At 41.8% G+C, this 22942-nt stretch overlaps 1 protein-coding gene across 1 annotated transcript in view; it reads right to left on the minus strand.

Annotated features, from left to right (window-relative positions):
* Positions 1-15171, minus strand: part of PIP5K1B (phosphatidylinositol-4-phosphate 5-kinase type 1 beta) — a 122852-nt gene extending 107681 nt beyond the window's left edge. The window contains exon 1 of the mRNA XM_055699898.1: positions 15042-15171. The gene's annotated coding sequence lies outside the window, so the exon portion shown is untranslated. The remainder of the gene's footprint in view (positions 1-15041) is intronic.
* Positions 15172-22942: the final 7771 nt, after the last annotated feature.

A 22942-nucleotide genomic window follows, 5' to 3' on the forward strand; every position in this document is an offset into this window, starting at 1 on the left:
CTCTGTATCTTTTATCATAGCAATTGAACAAATTACTTTGTGACGCATTTGTTTAAGTCCTTGTTTAGCTGAACTTGCTGTCAATTACTGCCAATCTGAGGCTGTACAATCTTTCTACACAAAAAAAGAAAGCTCCTTGTCAATAGGAGGTACAGGAGCTGCAGTACCAACCATGTTTCATGAACCACATACAAACCAATCCTCTGGCTGAACAAGAATGGGAATTCCTCTTCCCGGTGAAACCCAGATACCTGGGGATACAGTTTGCCCCTATACACAGATTTTTAAATACCTTATTAATCATCTTTGGTGGTAACTCACCAGAAAGTAACATATTTGAGATAAAGTAATCTCACAAATACCATTCCCAGGCTACACAGAGTTCTATTCCTTGCTAGCTGGCTTTTGCTATGTTGTCACCTGCCTTTGTTTTCTGCGATCAGCACAACAGTTAAAACTGGAATAAATGGTATTATTTTTTCCCTCTCTACATTTAATAGCATTTTCACCCATCTAAAATAATAGTTCACTGTGTGAAGGTTTAATTCACTGAAATGTTTGCCTTTGCTGCAGAGCTCTATTCCCTTGAAGATAACATATGTGAACAGATGGAAGGATCAAGAACGATCTTCTAACTTCCCAACATTACTGCTGGCTTTGCTGTTCAGTAAATGCCAAGTCTGACTCTCAGTTACATGCATACAACGTCATGGGTCCACAGAACATGTATGGCAGAATAGAATATATTCCAATACTTTACAGGCACAAATAAAAAGTCACCTAATAGCATATACAGCATGAAACACAATATCAAGGTCCATTAAATAACATGGATGCTTCAGAGTCAAATTTGACTCTGCATGCTGCTGGATTTTCTTAGAAACCCTACAGCACAAGCAGTTTCACAGCCTGCATTTGCTTACCATGCACACAGACAGATATCACACTCTACTGCGATACAGTGACAAAGCACAGGAAACACACAACATGGACGGGACACTCACCATGAGATGTTACCCTTTCTTATACTCAGTACGCTGCATTTTTTCTTTTTTTCAGTTAGCCCTTAAAGATACATCCCTTAAACATTTTTTGCTTCATCCTTAAGAGTCTCTCACATAAAGAGCTGAACCTTTGCATCCTTCACTTCCTCCAGACAAACTCCAGAGACTCAACAGCTCTCATGCGGTGAGCCCTCATTTTCTCTTCATACCCCAGCTTTTTAAATGACAGCTTCTTGCAGTGTATTGAGTTGAACTTCACAATCTAAGTGCAAGCTTTTAATAATAAGTAAAAACTTACTTAGCCTAGGACTTCTATACTGAACTTCATGAAGTGTTTTTACCTTCAGTGCCTTATACAACAAATCTACACAACCAGAACTGAGGTTACAAAAAACAGCTGCAGCTTGCTGAATTACTGATTTCCACATACCAGCTAGCTTCAATTCTTCAATAAAATGCAAAGCCGCATCAGGTGTGCTTTACAAATTTGTGTTTGTAACTTTACATTTAATTTTAATGGCAAAGACACAGTATCCAGCAAACCTCATAGAAGGTGTAAGAAAGCCACTGAAGAATTTTATTTAGCCCCCTTCCAAGTCTGGAGGTGCTCCTGCAAATCCCATCGCCCAGTACCTCACTGACATACTACCATTCTCACAAAAATATGGTATTTTTCAGAGTTTGCAAAGCATTTTCCAGTATCATTTACCATTCATAGGTGGAAGCAACAAATTAACAGAATCCCTGCTCATACTGAGTATTTCTGAGGTCCCACAAAAAGACTCTGACCCTTCATCACCCTGTGTCAACAGCTGCTTCTTGTTTCAATCAGCAGAAGTATCACAAAAACACCCAACTCGAGAACTGTTTGATCCCAACCTTTTCAGCCTCAGCTTTGCTGCCTTTAATTTAACAGTCCCCACTGTTTCAAGTGTATTCTGCATAAAAACATAGATAAACAATACTAAAAGAGCACTCCAAGCAAACATCAAAATATTTAATGTGGTTGCTATTGCAACAAAGTTTTAACCCAAGCAGTTACTAAATTCCAGTCAGTTTCATCACTAATATCCCTAGAGAGTATTGAGAATTAAAAAATTAAGTCTCATTTTTCACTATGCCTACTTACTTATCCCCTCAAACTACTTCATAATAACATATATTTCTATCAGTTTTCATATATTTTGTGATGCTTTAGCACAACATTACAGTGTTGCAAACACCGAGAAAAGTGTTTACATTTCAACAAACAAGTTAAAATCCTGAAAGAAACATACCATCCCTGTAATTAGACCTGAAGTTTCAGGTTAAACTCTCTCTGCTTTGAAGGTCTACATAAAAATCACGACATTGCTCATCAGCAGTCAACAACAACATCCTAACACACATTTTGTTTTTGACTCAACTTTTACAAGCCACACCTCTCATCATGCACTTTATCATCATTTGCAAGTGTAGCAAAGCAAAACTAAATTATTTCACTAATGTTATGAGGTAACCAAAAAAAACCCAAACCAAGCAAACAACTTGTAAATTACTTCCTACCACAGTCTGTTATTACACACCTAGCTTCAACTGAAGGCAGCTGAAATTAGAACTGGCATTTTAGCCTTCAGTTTAACCATTCAAACCAGACAAATGTACTTGTGTGCTTTCATATCTGCTATAGCTAATCATGCTATCCTGACATTGCACATTAAATCAGACATACGCTAGACATTAAAAAGGCAGATCATGCTTGCATGTGCAAATAAACTGGAAGATTGAGAGAACTTCAGATAATATTTTTTAGCTGCACAAATTCAACTCAAAGTTCTATAATACCTGTATGAACAACATACAAATAAACCAGACAATTTCAGACCAAAATAAACTGAACATGACTATTTTAGATTTAAGCTCTTCCTTGAGCCCCTCCCAACCCTAGAGTTTGGAGAAAGGCCCTAGAGTTTTGCAAAGAGCTATGAACTACCTTGACACTACTGTCTCCCACTGACTTCCAGGGCCTCTCTGATCACAAAAGCAGCCTGGAACAGGTATGCAGTCATAAATAGCCAAGGTTCAGCTTAAGAGCTGCGATAATGCTGCACACAGAAAAAGTTTTAAAGAAGTCTTATCTTAACTGCTGTGGTGTGTATTTCTGAAATAAACCACTGCAGTGTTTTGGTAGCCTGCCTCAGCATGAGGGAAAAAAAATAAATACATCAGTCTACAGTATATCCCCTTTGAAAGACAAATGCACAAAGTTAGATTATGACCTAGCAATATACATTATTATTTAAAATAATGAAGTTAAGCAACTTAGCTTCCTATACACAGGCTTTTTTTTATTACATGCAGATGCATTTTTTTTAATACTACAGTTCTCTCTAAATGGCTTACTTTAATAAAAGATATTTGTTCTTTAGCCATTTTTTTTACCTGATGAGAGAAGAATGAAATTTGAAAGGCCACACTCCGTTGTCTAATACCAGATCATGACCAAAGGCATCAAGCAGTCCTTGAAACACGGTTGACTTTCACAATCCATTTGTAAGTTGAACATAGACCCAAACCAGCCAGAGATTATATATGTGCGTCAGTTCTTTACAGTTAATATGTTACATGTACCCCAGATGCAAGTCTCCTCGCTATCAGTCACCTGCATCAACACTGCACTGATGTCTCCCCTCTGCCAGCTGTGTCCTGTGGCACACCTGCCCAGACCATTGTGCCACAAGTCTGATTTAGGGCACCAGCAAGGCTGCCACTGGGAAGACCACTAGTACAGGTCTCGTACAAAGACCTACTAGATAGGTCTTTGCCAGCCTAAAAGAAACATGGGCAGCCTGTGGCCAGACAGAAGCCCGGTTTCAATCTTGCATCAGGGCACACACATACACACACCTACCCCTAGCATGGACTTGCTTTGCTCGTCCAAAGAATACCCAGACTCAGATGTCACCACTTCAGCTTCTACATGTGTCAGAGGGAGAGGCTGTGGAGAAGCCTGTGTGGCAAACTAACAAAGGAAACACAAACAGTGGGACTGCACAAAAGGGTCTTGGTTAGGTTTCAACATTCTATGGCCACAAATCATCACTTCAGACCAAACTTGGAACCCAAATACAAGTGGTGAGATGCAAAGGGAAATTCTGAATGACAGGTAAACTCCGCAATGTGTATGCACAAACTGGGAGGAGTCAAAGCAAGTGCTAAAGGTAACTGCACTCAGTAATTGTACAGATGTTCATGGCTGTCTACTAGTTAATTGGCCTCCACATAAGATCAAACAACTGCTAAAAAATAATCATTCTTATATCACAGGTAAATAAATTCAAGCACCAAAATATGAGATGGGATACTCCTACAATGCACAACTGCTTTGGGGCTGCACCAAAGTCACAAATGCAATTAAACCACAGTGATCTTTCTTGAGCAGGTTCAAAAAATGAGTTCTGCAGCATAAAACTACTGTAGGGATCCTTAACTCTTCCTCTGGAGAAACTAAGGGAAAGAGGGTACTGCTCTTTGACTGTCAGCTTGACATGTCAATCTTCAAATGCATTTTCCACCCTGTACACCTCCTGTCACCTCTATGACATAAAGCACATGAAGCAGAAAGAAGCTGGGTAGGTTCAAACACTGAAAGGCTTGTCAGAGTCAACTTAGAGGTCAGTAACATGCAAGACATCCTGTTTGGACTTCAGTACAATGGAGTCCAGACTCCAAGGAACTCCAGCTAAATGCAGAAACTGGATCCCCCAAAGATAAGAGTAGACCATGGCTCGCTCTTCCTTTCTAAATAACATTTCTAACTATTCATATAGTAAGAAAATACTGTTAATGCACATTGCTGAGTCACTGAAATTACAATTTCCTTTCTTGTTGCAAGGTATATTCATCTTACAACACAATCAGCCTTCCCATAGCAAGCACAGTATCTTTCAAAATTAAAAGTGAGATGAGTGCACATTATAGACCTCCCTTTACAACCAAGCCTATACAGAAAAGGAAAAAAAAAAAAAAAAAGAGTACTAATTCACAATGGAATAATTAGTTTAATGACTTACTGGAAAGAGGAGAAAGAGGAAATTAATTGATCAGTTCAGCTGCAAACAGAAGGCAATAATCTCAGTTTGAGAAACAGTAACTCTGAGGAGTGGCATCAAATGTGTTTCTTCTTTTATCCTGAAGCTTTGTATGCTTGCTCTTGGCTAATTAGAGCACAACAGGAAGGCCTGTGCTGACATAATAATAATAACCTAGTCTTCTGAGGTAAGGAGACATAGGTGAGGGAAACACTGCCTTCATTGCAGGCTCTACAGGCTGTAGGTGACTCCAAGTATTCATTCACTGCTCAAAAACTCCAGTTTTGCCACCCAGCTATGAAAAGCTGGTCAAACGGCGTGGACAGTCCCAGGTGGGGTCTGCCTGTCCGCATTAACACTTCAGACTGCTATGCAAATGACAGAAGTCACACCTAGTTACACACCAACATGCAACAAAAACTGGTATGTTCTCTAGCACAATAGTAACCTGAAGAGACACAACCTTGTAAACCCTAAAAAAAGGCATTGGGACAAGCTTAAAAAACATCCCATCTAGCTAGGCACTGTACTGGTATGTTTCTTAACTATTTTGCATGAGAACACCCCAGTACACTGAATCTGCTGTTTTAATATGTGCAGACAAAGCATTTCCACACAGATAGGTCAAAATTAGTTGCCCATGTTCTACATAATTGCAGACAGAGGGCTTGGAACTGAGCAAAGATGACAGTTTAAATACTCCAAGACTTAAGCAATATTTTGAGACCTAACAAGTAGGACACTCCTCCTGCTGTTGGAGTTTCTTTTTCCAAACACTAAAGCATAAGACTTTGAATAAAACACTCTTAAGAATACATTTCAGATGTGAAGCAATTAATGGACCGTCTTACCCTAATTATTTATAGTTGGTTATAAGCTACTCATTCTTTATTCCTGGCTCTGAAAAACTGTTTGTTTTTTTTTAACATACAACTGAAATGTTAATTTAACAGTGAACATTTTAGCATGTATTCCTACACAAACCAAACAAAACCAATATGCCATTCCCATTGCCATTTAAGTGGTCCTTCTGAATTACTATGGATTATTTTATTGAAGAGGTCTGAAACTCTTCCTTTTCAGAATCTGTGTCCCTCAAGCTTTTCCTAAATTCATTCTTTTTTCTAGTTACAACAGATTTTTAAAAGGTATCTTAAAATTACGGAGGTAGTTGTGTTTTAATTTTAGGTACTTTTAATATCTCACTCGGGCTCTATTTCTTGCACACCAAGCAATAACATTCTATGTCTGTTTTTCTGCCTAGAAATCACACATCAAATTGCTTCTTTGACAATGCCATCTCTGCTTTCTGCGTATGCTAAGAATCACCATATTGACATGACTGAAAATTAAAGTAGTCCCAGCAGTACCACATCTCTGTATCACCACCACACATTTCAGCAGAACTCTAACCACCAGGGAAAAAACAATCATGAAAGACTATGATCCTTACTCATCCACATACCCAGTAGTTTCTAGTACTTCTAGCGTAAAGACCGGCAAAGCCTTGAAGCAAAGTAAGGTTCCAATTCAGACTTCTATTGCCAGTTAGAAACAGAATCATAGAATCATTTAGGTTGGAAAAGCACCTTTGAGATCAACTCCAGCTGTTAACCCAGGACTGCCAAGTCCACCACCACTAAACCATGGCACTAAGCATCTATGCATTTTTTTAACACCTCCAGGGATGGCGATTCCACCACCTCCCTGGGCAGCCTGTTCCAATGCCCGACCATCCTTTCAGTGAAGAAATTTTTCCTAATATTGCATCCGTCTCCTCTAGCATAACCCGAGGCCATTTCCTGTTGTCCTGTCCTCCATACAAAATGTTCCCTCCATCTGCAATACTTTAGAGTCCTACTGTAGCATTCTGTGAATAGTTGGCAAAAGTGTAAACAAAACCTGATAACATGACATGTACAAGTATCATTATTTAACGAGATTACTTGTTACATCATCATGTTTGTATTAAAAACAAAATTAGAAGCTGTGGAGTCCCATGAAAAGCTTTTCTGTTTCCTAGCCAAAAACCTCTTCATAGTACTTTCTTTGTTTCTGTGTTGAAGAGAGTGACTGAAATTGGTGGGACATCTCTCCTCCCTCCCAGGAGCTTCCACTACCACTCTGAATGTGAAAGTATCTTTTCTCAAAGTGCATGCAAGGTTGAGTGAGGAATAAAGGACTAAGGTACCAGTCCCTCAAAGGCTTCTGTGTGCACCTGCCCTCATGCACTGTTATGTGATCATCCATACTGACTTCCATGCCACTCAGAATCAAGCAAAGACAACAGTTTTGGCAGAACCTGAGTACTCAAGTTTGACTTAATGGTGTGCTCTTCCATGCCAGAAAAGCCACATGTGCCTTTTTCTTTCCAGACTACTCATCCAGCGCTCTGAGTGATCTTATACAAGATCACTCAGAAAAAGTAGTATTTTTTTTTAGAATTACACATACAAAATTATTTGTGTATTCAAACAGATCAGTATACAAGCTGTCTCAAATGTCTAAGACATTAGAACAAGAGAAGCACTGCTAAAGACAAAGGTCCATGACACGTCCCTTACTGGAGCTCTGAATGTCAAACAACACAAGTAATTTTAGAACAAGTTCTAAAAAACTTAACTCAGCACTACTGAAAATCAGGTTCAGTGTTCCGACCTGATATGTTTTCGGTTCTTTTCGCGAGGTTAAAAAACAGTCACTGTCCTACTGTTATCAATGACTGGCAGAAAAGCTAATGACATACCATGGCAGACACACACCTTCCTACTGAGAAGGAAGCACCAACAAGCCATGTAGTGCTAATGGCCACACTGTAAACCTGGGCACGGTCTCATGCAAACATTGCATTACTCTCAGGCAAAAAGCTTTGACTCATGACACATTAAAACCAGGACTTCAATTAGGTACAAAGGGAAAGAACATCTGTAGAACCTTTCAAGGCAGAAAGTTATCTTAGCAGTATCCAAGGAATCCCAGAATTTTCAATTTAGTTCAATCACTGTCTGAAGATTTCCATCTATAGCTGTAACAGGAAGCCCATGAATTTATAAACTCCTTTTTAATAATCCTACAACTTCACAGTTCGGGTTAGGGAAGGTATATGACCATGAAGACTGCTATCTTGACCCAAAAGAAGTATTTTCTTTGATCTTCTAATTAGAGAGAGACAGCAGCAGTGGATGCAATGGATTTTTACATTACCAAAATAACTTGGCTACTCCCCATCTCTCTGGGTCTTGAGCACTTAGAATGGTTTACCAACAACTGAGTTTGCTGGGGAAAAATAAAACCAAACAAAGAAAACACATTTCCTAAATTGTAAAAGCCAACAGATTAGAAACTGTCCTCCAAATCACTCAAGAAACCAGCAGAAACCTCTAGTAAGCAAAAAAAAAATTAAGGCCATGTGACATGCAGCCTGTGACCCTATTTTTGCCTCACAAATCATCAGTAATGAGCAAATGCAGTTTGAGACATACCATCTCATGCAGTTAATCCTCTCCATGAACAGCAACAACAAAAAAAATCAACCATTGATTTGGGGAAGAAACAACAGTTTGTAACAAATTAAGAGGAAATGCTTGCTGGCTCTCATGGTCTTACGGCTAACGGCAGAAGACTTCACAAGAGTTTCTGTAACTAGATGGGAGTGCCATTCCAGCACTGGGAAACCTTTGTACGCAAGCCAGCCAACAAGAGCTGCAAACTAACACAGGGCAGAGGCCAGCACAAGCTACCAGTGCCGGTACAGACCTGGGGCTCCCATCAGCTTGCCAGTCTTGGTATCTCCTTGCTTGCCCAGCTGCTGCTGCTGGGACTAGCTACACCACTGAGACCAGAGAGTGACAGGCACACCCTTGCTACAATTAAGCTATCATTTAGCTGCATGGATGTACCCCCTGGCATCTAGCTGACTCACACCAGTATGCAGGCCAAGAACTTCTCATGAAAACAAACTCAGCAGGAGAAAAAAGCAAATTACTTTTCCGTACAGAGATGGACAGGAAGTTTGGGGTACAAAAGAGCCTGAGGAGAATCCAGCCCATTCACTCCCTTTGCAGACACAGGTCCAAGCATGGGCTTTGCTACGCAATAGCTCATGGCAACGAGAGAAAAAGCCCTGATGGACACAGAAAGCCAAATTTGGACTGATACGGACGGGACATGATGGGGACACCTGCTGTTACAACCAAGCAAACAAGTTTCTCTCTCTTTACAGAAATGCCAACAGCAATCTCATGTACTATTTTCCCAAGAGCAAAAGAAGCTAACAGATCTCACTGTGCTAATTCCAATCCTCTTCCACTTCCCGACTGCTATTGACACACCCCCACAGCACAACCTCACAAACGGCTGTACCAGCAAATTGCACCAGCTAAAAGTCAGATGAAAAATAGCTGCCCTCCACACCAATTTCTTTTGTTCTTGCAAAGTTATTTTTAACTTGGATCAGCTCAGTGATCTGATATTATCACAAAGCCTCACCAATAGTTGTGCAACCACAGTCAAAAAAGTGGCAAACTGCCACAACAGTTGCAGTATTTTTTAGTCACCTTTGGTGCTGAAAGCAACATCCCATTAAACTGCACTGCTCATCAAATCATAAAGTTAAGCACTAGCAGCTTCCTTCAGTTCAAACAGCACAGCTATGTTTCTGGAGTTGTGCACAAGATTTCATAACTGCATTTGTAAATTACACAGTATTTCTACTGTTGAATGGTATTCAATTTTTTAAGTATTTGTGTAATTGAACCATCTTTGTATTGCTGTCCATTATACTTAATATAATCCGATCATAAACTAGCAGCTCTAGTCAAAGGACACCAAGATAGGCTTTCCAATTTGTACCTTCATGTGCCAGAAAACCGCCACCACAGTAAGTTATAAGGACACTAAATTGTGAGTAAGACAAAACAAGCCAAGCACAACCTGATTCCAGATCCCTGGATTTCATAGGATGAGCTTCATGATTCACAGTGAACTGGTCCCCGCTAAGAGACGATAAAAATCATCTTATAAACACGGGGCTGTGACCTCCAGATGGGCACTTCTTACACAGCACTAGATGAATCTTTCAGCCTCTGTGTCTCAGCTCCTGATTGTGTAATATGGGTGTTACTGGCCTCAAAGAGATGTTTTAAAAGGTATATGACTATTTATAGAATTTGAAATACTGCAGCAACAAGGATCACATATAAACCAAAAGGTACCAAACACAGGGGGCTGGCTGGGTGGCATGCAGTCACATAAGACACAAATCCCAAGCTAAAAGTGCTAGCAACAAAAATGAGCATGGTTAATAAAATGGCCATAATTCAGCACCTGCTTTACTAGACAGAAGCACCCTATGACTGTGCATGTACACAGCACCACATAAAATCTTACAAGTAAATTACTTCTTGATTATGATACAGATCATAGCTGTGACATCCTGAAGAAAGTAACGCAAGCCTACTACAATTTGTAGTTTTTAAAAATCTCCTATTTCAAAATACAAAACATCTGGACAATGGTGAAAGTATACAAGGCACTTGCAACACCTGCAACTTCCCCCTACTTCACTGATCACAAATTAAACAGCCAGTTTTACAGCAAGGAGGAAATAACAATAAAATGGTAGATATTGTACCTCACAACAGGCTGATATAGTTTGCTAGTTCACAACTGCAGAATGAAAAGCAAAGGTAAAGTTGGGATTTCCAGCTCATTGAGGGAGGAATTGGAAGTTTATTCCTCACAGAGAAGGAAAAAAGCTCTTTCTGGACTGTACAAACTTGAAGAATAAGACAAGACACATGACCTCATAATCAGGAATCCACCTGGATCCAGGATCCATTCCTGGACAGCAGGAATCCACCATGACAAATCAGACACTTGATCTATTTAGGGAAAATAAAATTCAGAATATCAGGGGTGTGGGCCCACAACAAGCAGATATAGTATAAGATAGGTTTAAACACAAATTACACCTAGATGATGAATAATGTTCCAAGCTCTACCTAACACTGGTTGGCAGGAAAGGCATGAGGACCGCCTTCCCAATCCCTGCTTAGCACTGTCAGTAAGACTTCATTTAGATAAGCACTTCATTGCATCTAAATTTTTGCAGAGTTTACTATTCAGTTCCAAGCAATATGGGGTTTTGAACATTACAACATATACCAATACCAAACTGTTCATCTATATGCTTCCAAGTGCACATTTCATTTTGCCCAATTAGTGAAATTTGCTTTTTAACTTCCACAGTACACAAATTTCAACTATAGCACCATATAATTAGCAGCAGTAGAATCACAGAATTTCTTAGGTTGGAAAAAAAAAAATCATTGAGTCCAAATGTTAACCTAGCATTGCCAAATCCACAATTAAACCATGTCCCCAAGTGCCACACCTACATGTCTTTATCTCCAGGGACGGTCACTCAACCACTTCCCTGGGCAGCCTGTTCCAATGCTTGACCACCCTTTCAGTGAAGAAATTTTTTCCTAATATCCAATCTAAACCTACCCTCATACAACTTGAGGCTGTTTCCACTCATCCTGTCACTTTTACTTGGCAAAAGAGACCAGCACCCACCTGCCTACAACCTCCTTGCAGGTTGTTGTACAGAGCGGTAAGGTCTCCTGTGAGCCCCCTTTTCTTCAGGCTAAACAACCCCAGTTCCTTCAGCTGCTCCTCCTAAGACTTGCTCTCCAGACCCTGCACCAGCTTCATTGCCCTTTTCTGGACACACTCCAGCACCTCAATGTCTTTCTTGTAGTGAGGGGCTCAAAAATGAACACAGGTGGCCTCACTAGCACCAAGTACAGGGGGACAATCAGTTCCCTAGTCCTACTGGCCACACTATTTCTCATCAAGCCAGGATGCTGTTGACCTTGACCACCTGGGAACACTGCTGGCTTATGCTGAGCAGGCTGTCAATCAATACCCCCAGGTCCTTTTCCTCCAGCTACTCTTCCCCAAGCCTACAGCATTACATGGCCTTGTTGTGACCCAAGGGCAGGACCCGGCACTGAGCCTTGTTGAACCTCACAGGAATGGCCTCGGCCCATCGCTCCAGCCTGCCCAGGTCCCTCTGCACAGCCTGCCTGCCCTAAGGACAGCAACACTCCCCCCAGCCTGGTGTCATCTGCAAACTTACTGAGGGTGCACTCGATCCCCTCATCCAGATCATTGATAAAGACATTAAACAGGACTGGCCCCAGTACTGAGCCCTGGGAAACTGCACTTGTGACTGGCCACCAACTGGATTTAACTCTGTTCATCACCACCACTCTGGGCGCGGCCATCCAGCCAGCTTTTTACCCAGTGCAGGGTACACCCATCCAAGCCATGAGCAGCCAGTTTCTCCAGGAGAATGCTGTGGGAGACAGTGTCAAAGGCTTTACTAAAGTCTAGGCAGACAACATCTACAGCCTTTCCCTCATCCACTAAGTGGGTCACCTTGTCATAGGAGATCAAGTAACCAAAGTAACCACACTGCAACACCAACAAGTATACGTTCTGCAACTGTTGTGTAACACAAATGCTTAGACAGCCTCTCCGCAATTGTTAGCACAGCACTGTATCCTGCAGGGTGCTGAAAACAGCATAGAAGGTGTGCCAGCTCTTACCTCCTCTTAAAAGCAAATAGGAGCTGGGAGAAGAAGGGGAGGCAGCACCTTATGAACAGGTCCTAAGTAAAGGCTGTTGTCAGCTTCTATCCTAAGAAGCTTCTAGCCAAGAACACCAACACAATTAACATGCCTTGGTTACACAGACCATAAACACACAGCCAGTAAACACTGTACACACAGAGCTGCAAGAATCATTAGGCATGTTTTGAACACTGTATCGACTACATTACATGAGCCACAAAAATATTTTTTTTATAGTTACTAGCTCAGCCTGCTGGTGTCAAAAGTAAAAAAGGAAATCCCTTAGCTACCTACAGCCTAGATAAGAAACAAAACAAAGAAAATCAACACCATTCCACAAACACATACTATTACAACAAACCACGTAAGCACATGCTTATTTTTAGGCACGTTTCAATTCTCCCAGTATCAAGACCTAAATACATAACTAAAGACTATAAACAGCCCTAAACTAGCACCAGCTGAACTCAGTGAAAGAAACCTCCTGCTGTTTTTAATGGTTTAAGGAGCAATTCCTAAACTTAGAACATGATTTTCCATTCCCTGTTTCATCTAACTGGGGGAGGGGAACAATCCAGGAAAGAGATAAAACACAGTAAAATGAGTGAAGAGGAACATTTTTAAAATCACATTTTATTTTTCCCTCAATATATTAAGTACCAGAAACTGACTATTAAAAACAAAATGTGTAAATACTTGTGTTCAATTTTGGTTTCCATGAATCAATTCTGAGATGGCTACAAGACAAAAAAGTACATTAAAGATGGAATTATCTGGGTGGATGAAGAGATGTGACATAATAATTAATTAAGAATTATTTATGGGTTTTAGGTTCTGAAAGAGTTAAGAGTTAAAAGTACATTAGGCACTCACCAGACTACGTATTCTCTCCTTCGAAGATCAAAGAATTCTGAGAGAACATTTAATGAACTTTATTAAAAAGCACCTCTACCATAAGAAAGAATGGGATAAACATCCTATAAATTTGAGACATAAAAACCCATAGGTGCTACAATATACATTCACTAATTCCCAAACTGCCAGTTAGGTTCATTTTAAGAAGAGTTTCTGTACTTTTAATTTTGATCTGAGCCCTCCTCCACCTTATACAACCAAAACCTCAGCTCAAACATTCACACAAACACGTAACTAACAAAACAGAAAGAACTAAGCCACTGTTTCTTCACCTTAAGTGATACACTTTTAGAAGCAAAATGATGTAAGTGTATTTACATTTCCTTTGGGAAAGCTAACATAATATCCTCACCAAGTTTTTCCCAGAGCAACAGCATGTACCATAGCTCTATTTTAAAGACGCAGCATTAAATATAAGAAGGAAGACAAAACCCAACCAACAAACCCCCCAAAACCTCTGATGACATACGGTGTGTTGGAAACGATGCAACTTTAGAAAGGCCACTTTATGGTACTCAGAGGTAATTTTTGAGTTTCCCGCTGCCGGACGCTATTCAGCGAAATCCACCCGCACAGAACCGCCCCGGTGCAGACCCGCTCCCCCCGCGGCACCGGGGCCGCCGCCACGAGACCCCGGCAGGGCGGGCTGCGCGCGCGCAAGGGGCTCCTCCAGCCGCCGCACCTCAGCCCTGGGACAGCCTCAGGCACAGGGGCGACCCTCACAACTCCCTCAACGCTGCGGAGTTGGTTTGTTTTCTTCTCCCTTAAAAAAGCTACAATCCCACAGTTAAGAGACCTAAAAGTCCGTTGAAGTTCACAGAAAAATCCGCCCCACACACCCCCCAAACAAACGCAAAAAGCCCAGAAATGAGGCGTTTTGTCAGCCCCCGGCGCGGCCTCGGGTGCAGGCGGGGCTGCCCAGCGCGGACAGGGACCGGCGCGCCCGGCCCGGCACCTGCCCCTGCCCCAGCCCCAGCGCTCCCTCCTCAGCCCCACGCCGCCCGGCTTCCCCCACAGACCCGCTCCTTGCGGAGAACACACACACACACAGAGCCCTAAAAATACAATCGGGCGAAAAACGGACTGCACCCGCCGAAGCAAGACCCCTTCCCGCTCACACCCCCCACCCCCCCCCCACGCGGCGAAACCGCCCATCCCACCGGGGAGCGGGGGCGGGGGGTAACACGGCAGGAAAACACGGAGGCACCGCACGTATGGATGTACCCGCCTCACCCGGCGGGTGCCCGCGGCCAGCCTGCGACGGCCGCCAGCCAGGCGTCCCCCGCCCGCCGGGAGGCCTCCCCCCGCCCTCCGGTCCCCACCGCGCCCCCCGCCGAGCCCCCCGAGGCCGGCGCGGGGGGCCGGAACGCCGCCCCCGACACGCGCGCACGGCCGCGCCGCAGCTCCCTTACCTCCAGCACCGGTGTGTGGCGGCGTGAGGGGGGGCGGCGTGAGGGGGGGCGGCGCCGCGCGGCGGGCCGAGGCCCAGGCCCCGCCCGTGGGCCGGCTGCTCCCGCCCGCCCCGGGGCCGAGGCGGCGGGGCCGTGCGCGGCGCTCCCGGCCTGTGCGCCCCTCCCGCCCGCAGCCCTGGCGGTGCCCCGCCTCGCCGCCTGCCTCTGGCTCTGCGTTTGCGGGCGCGGGGGGCTAGTGGAAGCGCCGCGGGGCCCCAGGGCTGGCGGCTGGTGGCCCTCGATCCCCAGGAGACAAGGCTGCGAGGGCTGGCGGAGGGCTGCGTGCGGGGGTGGTGTGCTGAGGCGTGACAGCACCTGTTGGCCCCTGTTTGAAGGAGGGACTCTGCTTCGGCCAGCCGCGGAGCCCAGCCTGGCGGCCTGCACCAAAGGGTCCCTGTCTGACGCACGCATGCTCGCTTCCTTGCCTCTCCTGTGGTTTCTCCAGGGCTGTGAGCTCCAAGTACTGCTTCTCACATAAAACTACTTTTGAGCGGGCCACCAGGAGACACATGCACCCTGAGTGGGACCACACAAGAAATGTCACTGTAGCATCTGCTTGGGCAACCGGGGAAGGCCAAAAATCCAAGTTGTTAATTCCCCTGATGGCACGTACTTCCCGCGTTTTGGTTTTGTAGGCTTCGGGGAGGTATTGAGGAGGAGGACAGTGAGGAAGGCTGTACATCAGTGTGGGTGATTGAATGTGGAAGGGAAGCTGGGACAATGAACACACGAAGATTTCTTGCTGAAGAAAATGTGGGGTTGGGAAGACCCTCACCCACCTTACACACCTCACTGCTGTGTTCAAGGGAATGTGTTTTCCACAGGGGCCTGAGCTCTTTCCAGGGAACAGAGTGCTGGGGCTGTATCTCTGTCGCACAACCGAAGGCTGCACAGGTGGCGGTGGCTGCTTGGTGCTTGAGAATGGTTACAAACCCTTTGCATCTGCTCAGGACCTTTTTATTCCTGGTAGGCTACTCCCAAGCTACACAAAATGAGTGCCTAATAGCTGTGCATTTATAGCTGTAATTACTGATATCAGATACGCTGATTCATGCATGTTGAATTCCAAGTGCAGAAGGAACTATTGTATGTGCTTGCGTGTTAAGGAAATCACAGAGCATTTCTATCTGCTACTTCCATTTTGTTCCATTTTGTTCAATGTCCTTTACTTCACTCTGGTTTTTATCTCCCATGATGTTTATAACAAATGATAGCAGAGCAACTACATTGTATGTTTACTCAGATCTATATGCAATAGTCACACCATTTAAATGATGATAGTTTCCCTAGGTCAGAACTGCAAGAGAGATCTCTGGTAAACTAGCTTCTGGTCTCACCCCCTGATGCTTCACTTTCTGCTTTTCACACCAGGAGTAGTACAGTGTCTCGCATACACCGCAGTCAGATGTGCCATCTGGCTCAGCTCTGAGTCTTTAGAGTAGATGGCACTTAATGTATTCAAAATCTGCAGCATTAACTCGCTCATGGTAATATGAGTATTTGGAAGATGACGGAGAATGGAAAGCACCATCAGGGCTTCTCAAATCTTCCTTTCTGATCTCGAAGGTAGACTGCTTCACATCATGTTTCACCTCAGCCAGCAAAACTGAACTGTCTTACAGAACTCTTGCAAAGGAAATTTTAAGAACTGCAGATAGCAGTGACACTGATTACATGCAGTGAACAGGCATCACCCAGGCCCAGGCCCAAGAGGTAAAGCACACAGACCCCCTGCCTCCTCTTCTTGCAAAAAAGCATCCTAAAGAGAAGAGTTTCTTCCTTCTTTCTCCTTTGTGCTGAACCAAACAGGTACCTGAATGTTATTTTCCGCTCATGCATGCATTCAGTAACAGTGCTATATGATGTAAGAAAACTGTCAGTAAATGACAAGTTATGAATCTTAATGACTGTTTTCTTCTCCTCAAGCTGCCAGGGTGGTAGCTAAGTGCCCTGAGGTCTGCCAGCTGCTTCCCACACAGATGTATGAAAACCAGCCTGATAAGTGTTGCCACTAACTGTGGTAGTATATTGCTCCTTACAATCTAATTTTCTGCAATTATAAATTTGGTAGATGGCCCTGCACCGAATTCCATGCTAATGCATGAGCTAGCAAAGTAACTGCAGAAAATCTGGAGCCATACATGGTGGTCCAACATATTTTTCATATTCATATAATCACTCTCTCATGGGGTTGATGGTGATGTTTATGTAGAGGCCATTTACGTTCATGGCTTCAAAATATTAAAACATGTCACGGCCTAGGTAGGTATTTCTTCCACAAAGTATCTGAGATGAGAGCAATACTATTATTTAGTTTTATAAATAGGTGATGGAAGATATGTATTGACAGTACACTAAAGTCAGTTTTGAGACTCATAGTTCCAGATCAAAAGCGCTGTGGCAAGAGTGATGATCTGGTATAAACTCACTTCGCTGGTTCAGGCTCCTTCAGGCATTTTATATGAATTAGCTTTATGCTGGTGAGCTTTTTACCTTTCCTTCCTCAACAGCTTACATTCTTGACTGTGTGGGGAGAATTTGTGTGCCATGCCTGAGGCCAGAACAAGTTCATGCTACTGGGAGAGCCAGTGGTGCAGAGGTCCAGGATGAATTTTGCTAGAACTGTCAGTAGTTGCAGCTGGATTATTTTGCCAATACAGAACATTTAATGTTTTTATTGCATCTTCAGATTGTCAAACCATTTGCATAAGGATGGCAATATACAGTGCTAAGTTACTGCAGGATACTTACATGACTTCCAGTTGTCTCTAAGAGAGGAGTGAGATCAGATGATCAAAGTACTTTTCATTTATATGAAGTAATTTAATTTATATGTTCCTTTGGGTTTACATATTCAGTAACCATGGACAGTTTTTGAAGGAAAGTTGCACATAGGAAGGTATACTTTCCTCAGCATTCAAAACCAACACCAAAATCAAACCAAACCAAAACAAACAAAAAAAAGAGCAACTAAGAAAGGCTTTTTAGAAATCTGAAAGTGCAGTAAGGGGCAACTCAGAGCCTTCTGAGTAGCAATGGGTAACAAAGCCTTTTGCACCCAAAGCCTTCCTCTAGATCATGACTTATGCAGTTAAAATGCCAAGACTGACAATCTCAAGACTGTTTCAAGACTGACAATTCTGTGATTTGTTGATTTGGAGATATATTTAATTTGTTCCAGAATTGTATCAAACTATGAAGAGTTCTATTTATTCTCTTTATTAAAATCAGCAATTTTATTCCCTCTTCTATATTCTTCTCCCACCATGTCTTTGAAGCCTATACAAGGTTGTATTAAAAAAAAACCCAAAACTGTTTTCTACTTCTACTGATTTGATCAGCTTATGAAACAGTAAGAAAGGATATATATTAAAATAATAGTAAGCATGCTCATTAAGGATGCACTTTACAGGAAATTAAAATTTATTGATCTTTTATATTTGTCTGAATAGTCAAGGGCAGTTTCTCCTTTCTGTCTAGTAATTGCAGACATCATAAACTTCTTATATGCTTACATACTTTCAAGATGTGAGCTATGACATATCAGCATGTCAACGCTAAGCCTGAATTCTGTTTGCTGAAAACAAGGGCAGGAGAGGCGGCCTTAAAAAAGATAATGAAGCTTTTAAGAAAGCAGACCTTTTCCAATAGGTTTTGACTGGATTTCTGATTACTGTTTTCAAAAGAGGGTAAGTCTTTGGTATCTAAGACCTGATTGCTCACACCCACCCACACACATACACAGCTTCACACCCCCCACTACCCCTTTTTTTCCTGCTTCGCAAGTGGTGGAGGTAACTGAGCAGAACTAGTCACTCAGCAATGCTCTAGAAATCAGAGAGCTCTTCATACAGATATTCACATGAGCCATGGTAATTCAGACATTTCTCTACAAGTTGGGAAATTAGTCATCTGGATCCCATCCCTTCCTTAGAACAAAACTGCGATCTTTGTACCGTTGATATTATTATTCTGAAAAGAATAGGTGCACTTTTTGGGAACCAGTGAAATATGGGAAACCGTCTTCTCCTTGAATCAGTTTCTGCAGTCCAGCCAAGTCTACGAATAAATTCAGTCTTTCTGGATTCCACATCCACGACTGTGTCCTCTTAGCCACCCACATATCCCTGCATTTGTCCTAGTTAGTGAACAGTTCTGGGATAAGCAGGGTTTCTTCAGTTGTTCTTGTGACTGTGAGGCTGCAGAGTATGCCTATATGGTGATGACAACATGTAGACAGGACTTCTAGTCTGAGTGTTGCTATTATCAGGAGATATGTCTTCTTTTTTCGAAGACAGTTACATAATCTAAGCCAGGTCCACAGGGAAAGTTGCATGTAAGAGAAAAAAGGCAGTAAAAACTTTTCTAGAAGTGAAAGAGGGAGAAGCGCCTAGGTGACTTAAAATGCCATCTCTGCCAATCAGAAAGCATGCAAAGTTCTGGCAGTTGATTAATTAAATCCAGTTTTGCCACACATTCATTTGAAAACTGAGCAGTGTTGAGCTCTTCTAGCTGTCAAAAACTAGATAACATTGATTCTTTTTCCCAATTTAGGACATATATCTGAAGTGATCTATCCCCAGGAGGAACAGCCATGAAGAAATTTTAAACAGTATTTTCTTTTCTGTTGATTTTACTACTGTAGAGGATATAGATGCAAACTCTGAGAAAAATTTTCAGAGAAGGAGGAGAAATTAGTGAAATGTTAGAGTAAATGTCTGAACGTTTTTATTGACTAGTTTTTTAGGTTCATGCTTTTAAAAATAACATTGCAGTGACTGTAGAAATGTCATTTTAGATAAAAAGATTATTTGAACTCATCCTTTTAAAGAAGCATCAGATTTAAAGTGAGATTGCATTCATAAAGATTTCACATGTTCACTAATAGTATATTTATTAATTACAATAAGCTGTGTTACTGGAGTATAAGAATTCTGCTTCATACCTGAAGCAACCTAGAAAATGAAAATTGCATTTGAACACACACTAGTATAAATGTTTGCATCTTTAAATTCTACAAAAGTAATAATTGCACAAACCAAATGAAAATGCAGGTACTAGCCCACAGCACGCACCCTGCAAACTTCTGCTGGCTTTTGTGGCTTTGTCCTTCTCAAAGCTATGCCTTCTCTTTGAGGCAGTAAATAAAAGTACACTCTGGTGTGAGTGCATGCCTCAGGTTTCTCTGATAATAGAGCATAAAACTCCCATATCACTGGCAGAGTGTGATTGTCTTTCAGGAAAATCCAATGCAAGTGCAACATTCTCCATGAAGAGAGATGCCTTCTCCCATGTTATCTCCCCCTCTGATAATGCACCATTTTTTCTTAAGTCTTTCAGAGCTGTTTTATGGTTTTCCTTGTAAAGAGTATCTCATCTTTAGAGAAATATGTACTCAGGATTCATGTCAGGGAATTTAACCATAATATGCAATGATTTTCAATGGGTTCTGGTGCCATTTTACTGATAAAATCCTGCTCTTGAGGCGCTGTGCGCATGGACATATAGCTGTGCTCACATACATTACTAGGGAGGAGAAAGTTCAGTTTCTAAGAGTATTCAGAAGTGCATTACTCATGTATCTTATCTATATACTCATGTATATTACTCATGTGATATCTTAGTATTTCAAAACAAGAAATTGCATCTGATTTTTGCATGTGTAGACAGTTACATGCAAGTTTGATTGCACTCATTTCAGAAATCTTTTCAAAGAGTGGGTCATGAGTAGCTAGTAACAGGTCAAGAAAACATGGTTTTCTTCCCTAGCTTAATTAGGAGCTCTAAACCCTGAGAAATCTCCTCTACTGGATGGAGGTAGAGACCAAGCCCATGTGTTTTCTCCAGACACATTCCTTCATAACTGCATAGGAACAGAGTTCCAGTGTATTTATAATACCGTATCACATCATTATATGGAAAAGCAAATGGTGGTAAGTACAATTCTTGTGCTAAGGCTAGCTACTCTGACCTGTCTATGCAGCACAGTGCCGTGCTATGCAAATACACTGAAGGGAACTCTGGTACCAGGTACAACAGAGCTGCATTAGCAACTTAATTAGTCCAGGCAAAGGGCAATACTAATATAGGTTTCACAGCTAGGGTTCCAAAAGCAGTCTTTCACTACTATCTCTAAATGGTGATAATTAGGCAGACTGTGACTTTCAAATGCTGCGTGAGATGTTGCATTAGGCTGTGTGAGCAATCAAGCAAATATTTTCTAGTTAATAAGCTGATGCTTCTGAGTCTGACATGAATAAACATACACTACGATGAATTTTCTGTTAGTGGAAAATGCTAAAAACAATTTTAGTAATTGTTTCCAGTCACAAAAGGAAGAACAAAATAATAAACATAACAAAGAACAAACAAAAGCAGGAGCACACACAACAGAAGCTTGTAGGATATTCAGAATTCCTTCTCCTTCACCTTCAAAATCCAACACATTCAGGAGAATTTCTTTCAGTGTATGAATCTTCCTGTGACTCCATCCAGTGAAAATGTGTGCCTGTAAAACCTTCAATAACAAGAGAAGCAACACATCTGTAATGATGTTTCAAAAGTTTGCAAGCATTCAGTCCCAACAGTGATCTCTCTGCATTCAGATCTTGATGTCTGAACAGAAGACTGTCAAAGATAATGGGACATTGTGCTGGAGAAGAGGTGTTACTATGCAGAGGTTATCAAAGATCTATAGATAAAGTTTCAACTGTATGTTGCTGAGTTGCACATATGATGCTAGCATTTATCATACTTCCGATGGGGATATCTCCTGAAAACACAGCTATATAGGATTATGTTAAAAGAAATATTTTTCTTTAACCCACTGGTTTTGCTGTAGATAATGTTGTAATTTCTGACTCAGCACTTCAGCTGGGCTTCTCTATGTTGTCACTGTATGTTGGTATTCAAATGTCGTTGGGGAACAACTTTAAGAGCAAAACCAAATAGCTGTTTTTTGATTGCATTGAAATGTGGAGAAAGGTTCCAACCTTGTTTCCCTTAATGGGTGTTTATTACACTCTTTCCCTGTTTGTAGCCTAAAATTAAGATGAATTTGAAGAAAAGGACAGGAAAATTTGATAGGAAATAGGTCTGCATGTCTGTAGAAGCTGGATGCCCTTCACCTGAAAACATCTGGCTATTAAGGAACCATTATCTGCTCCATTTATTGCAGAGATGGTAGAGAAAAAATATGATAGGATCACATCCTTGTTAGTGCTCTTGCTGTCCAAATTTCATTCAGTTTTTTCCTCGTGCATTAAAACAAAAGGTGTTTTCATGTAATAAGAAATATACCATCAGGAGAAAAAGAGTTGTCAGGGCAGTAGGATATAAATAATTTTAAAGAAAATCTATAAGGAACAAATCCTCTTTCTTTCACTCACATGTAAGTTCAGGCTGTCTGACTTTCTTACACTACACGGAAGTAAAATAACAGGGTTCTCTCACTTGCTACTGACTTGGTTATCGTAGTAAATGTCTTTTTGTTAAGGTTTTCACCCTTCTGCTCAATATTTTCTGTAACTACATGTATAGGTTCAGCCAAATGAGAATTGAGGTATCAGTATATACTTCCAGGGAAGGTTATTTTGCTCCAGAAATGCTTTCCTAACAAACTGATTCACTGTCACTAAGTTCTGTTAGTAATGAAAGGGCCATTTTCTGCTTCATACTAACATGAAGGCCTTAAATGCTCACCCTATGGTTGATTTCTCATCTGTTTATACACCCCCACTAGCTTGCTGTGGGCTTCTCACAGAGAGGAAGGCTCTAACCCCATGCATGGGACCGCAAGAATATTTCAGACTATAGTTATAATTGTCCAGAGGAATACAATTATCATGATCAAATAGCCAATA

This window comes from Falco cherrug, chromosome Z, assembly GCF_023634085.1.
Source record: "Falco cherrug isolate bFalChe1 chromosome Z, bFalChe1.pri, whole genome shotgun sequence".
Taxonomy (NCBI): domain Eukaryota; kingdom Metazoa; phylum Chordata; class Aves; order Falconiformes; family Falconidae; genus Falco; species Falco cherrug.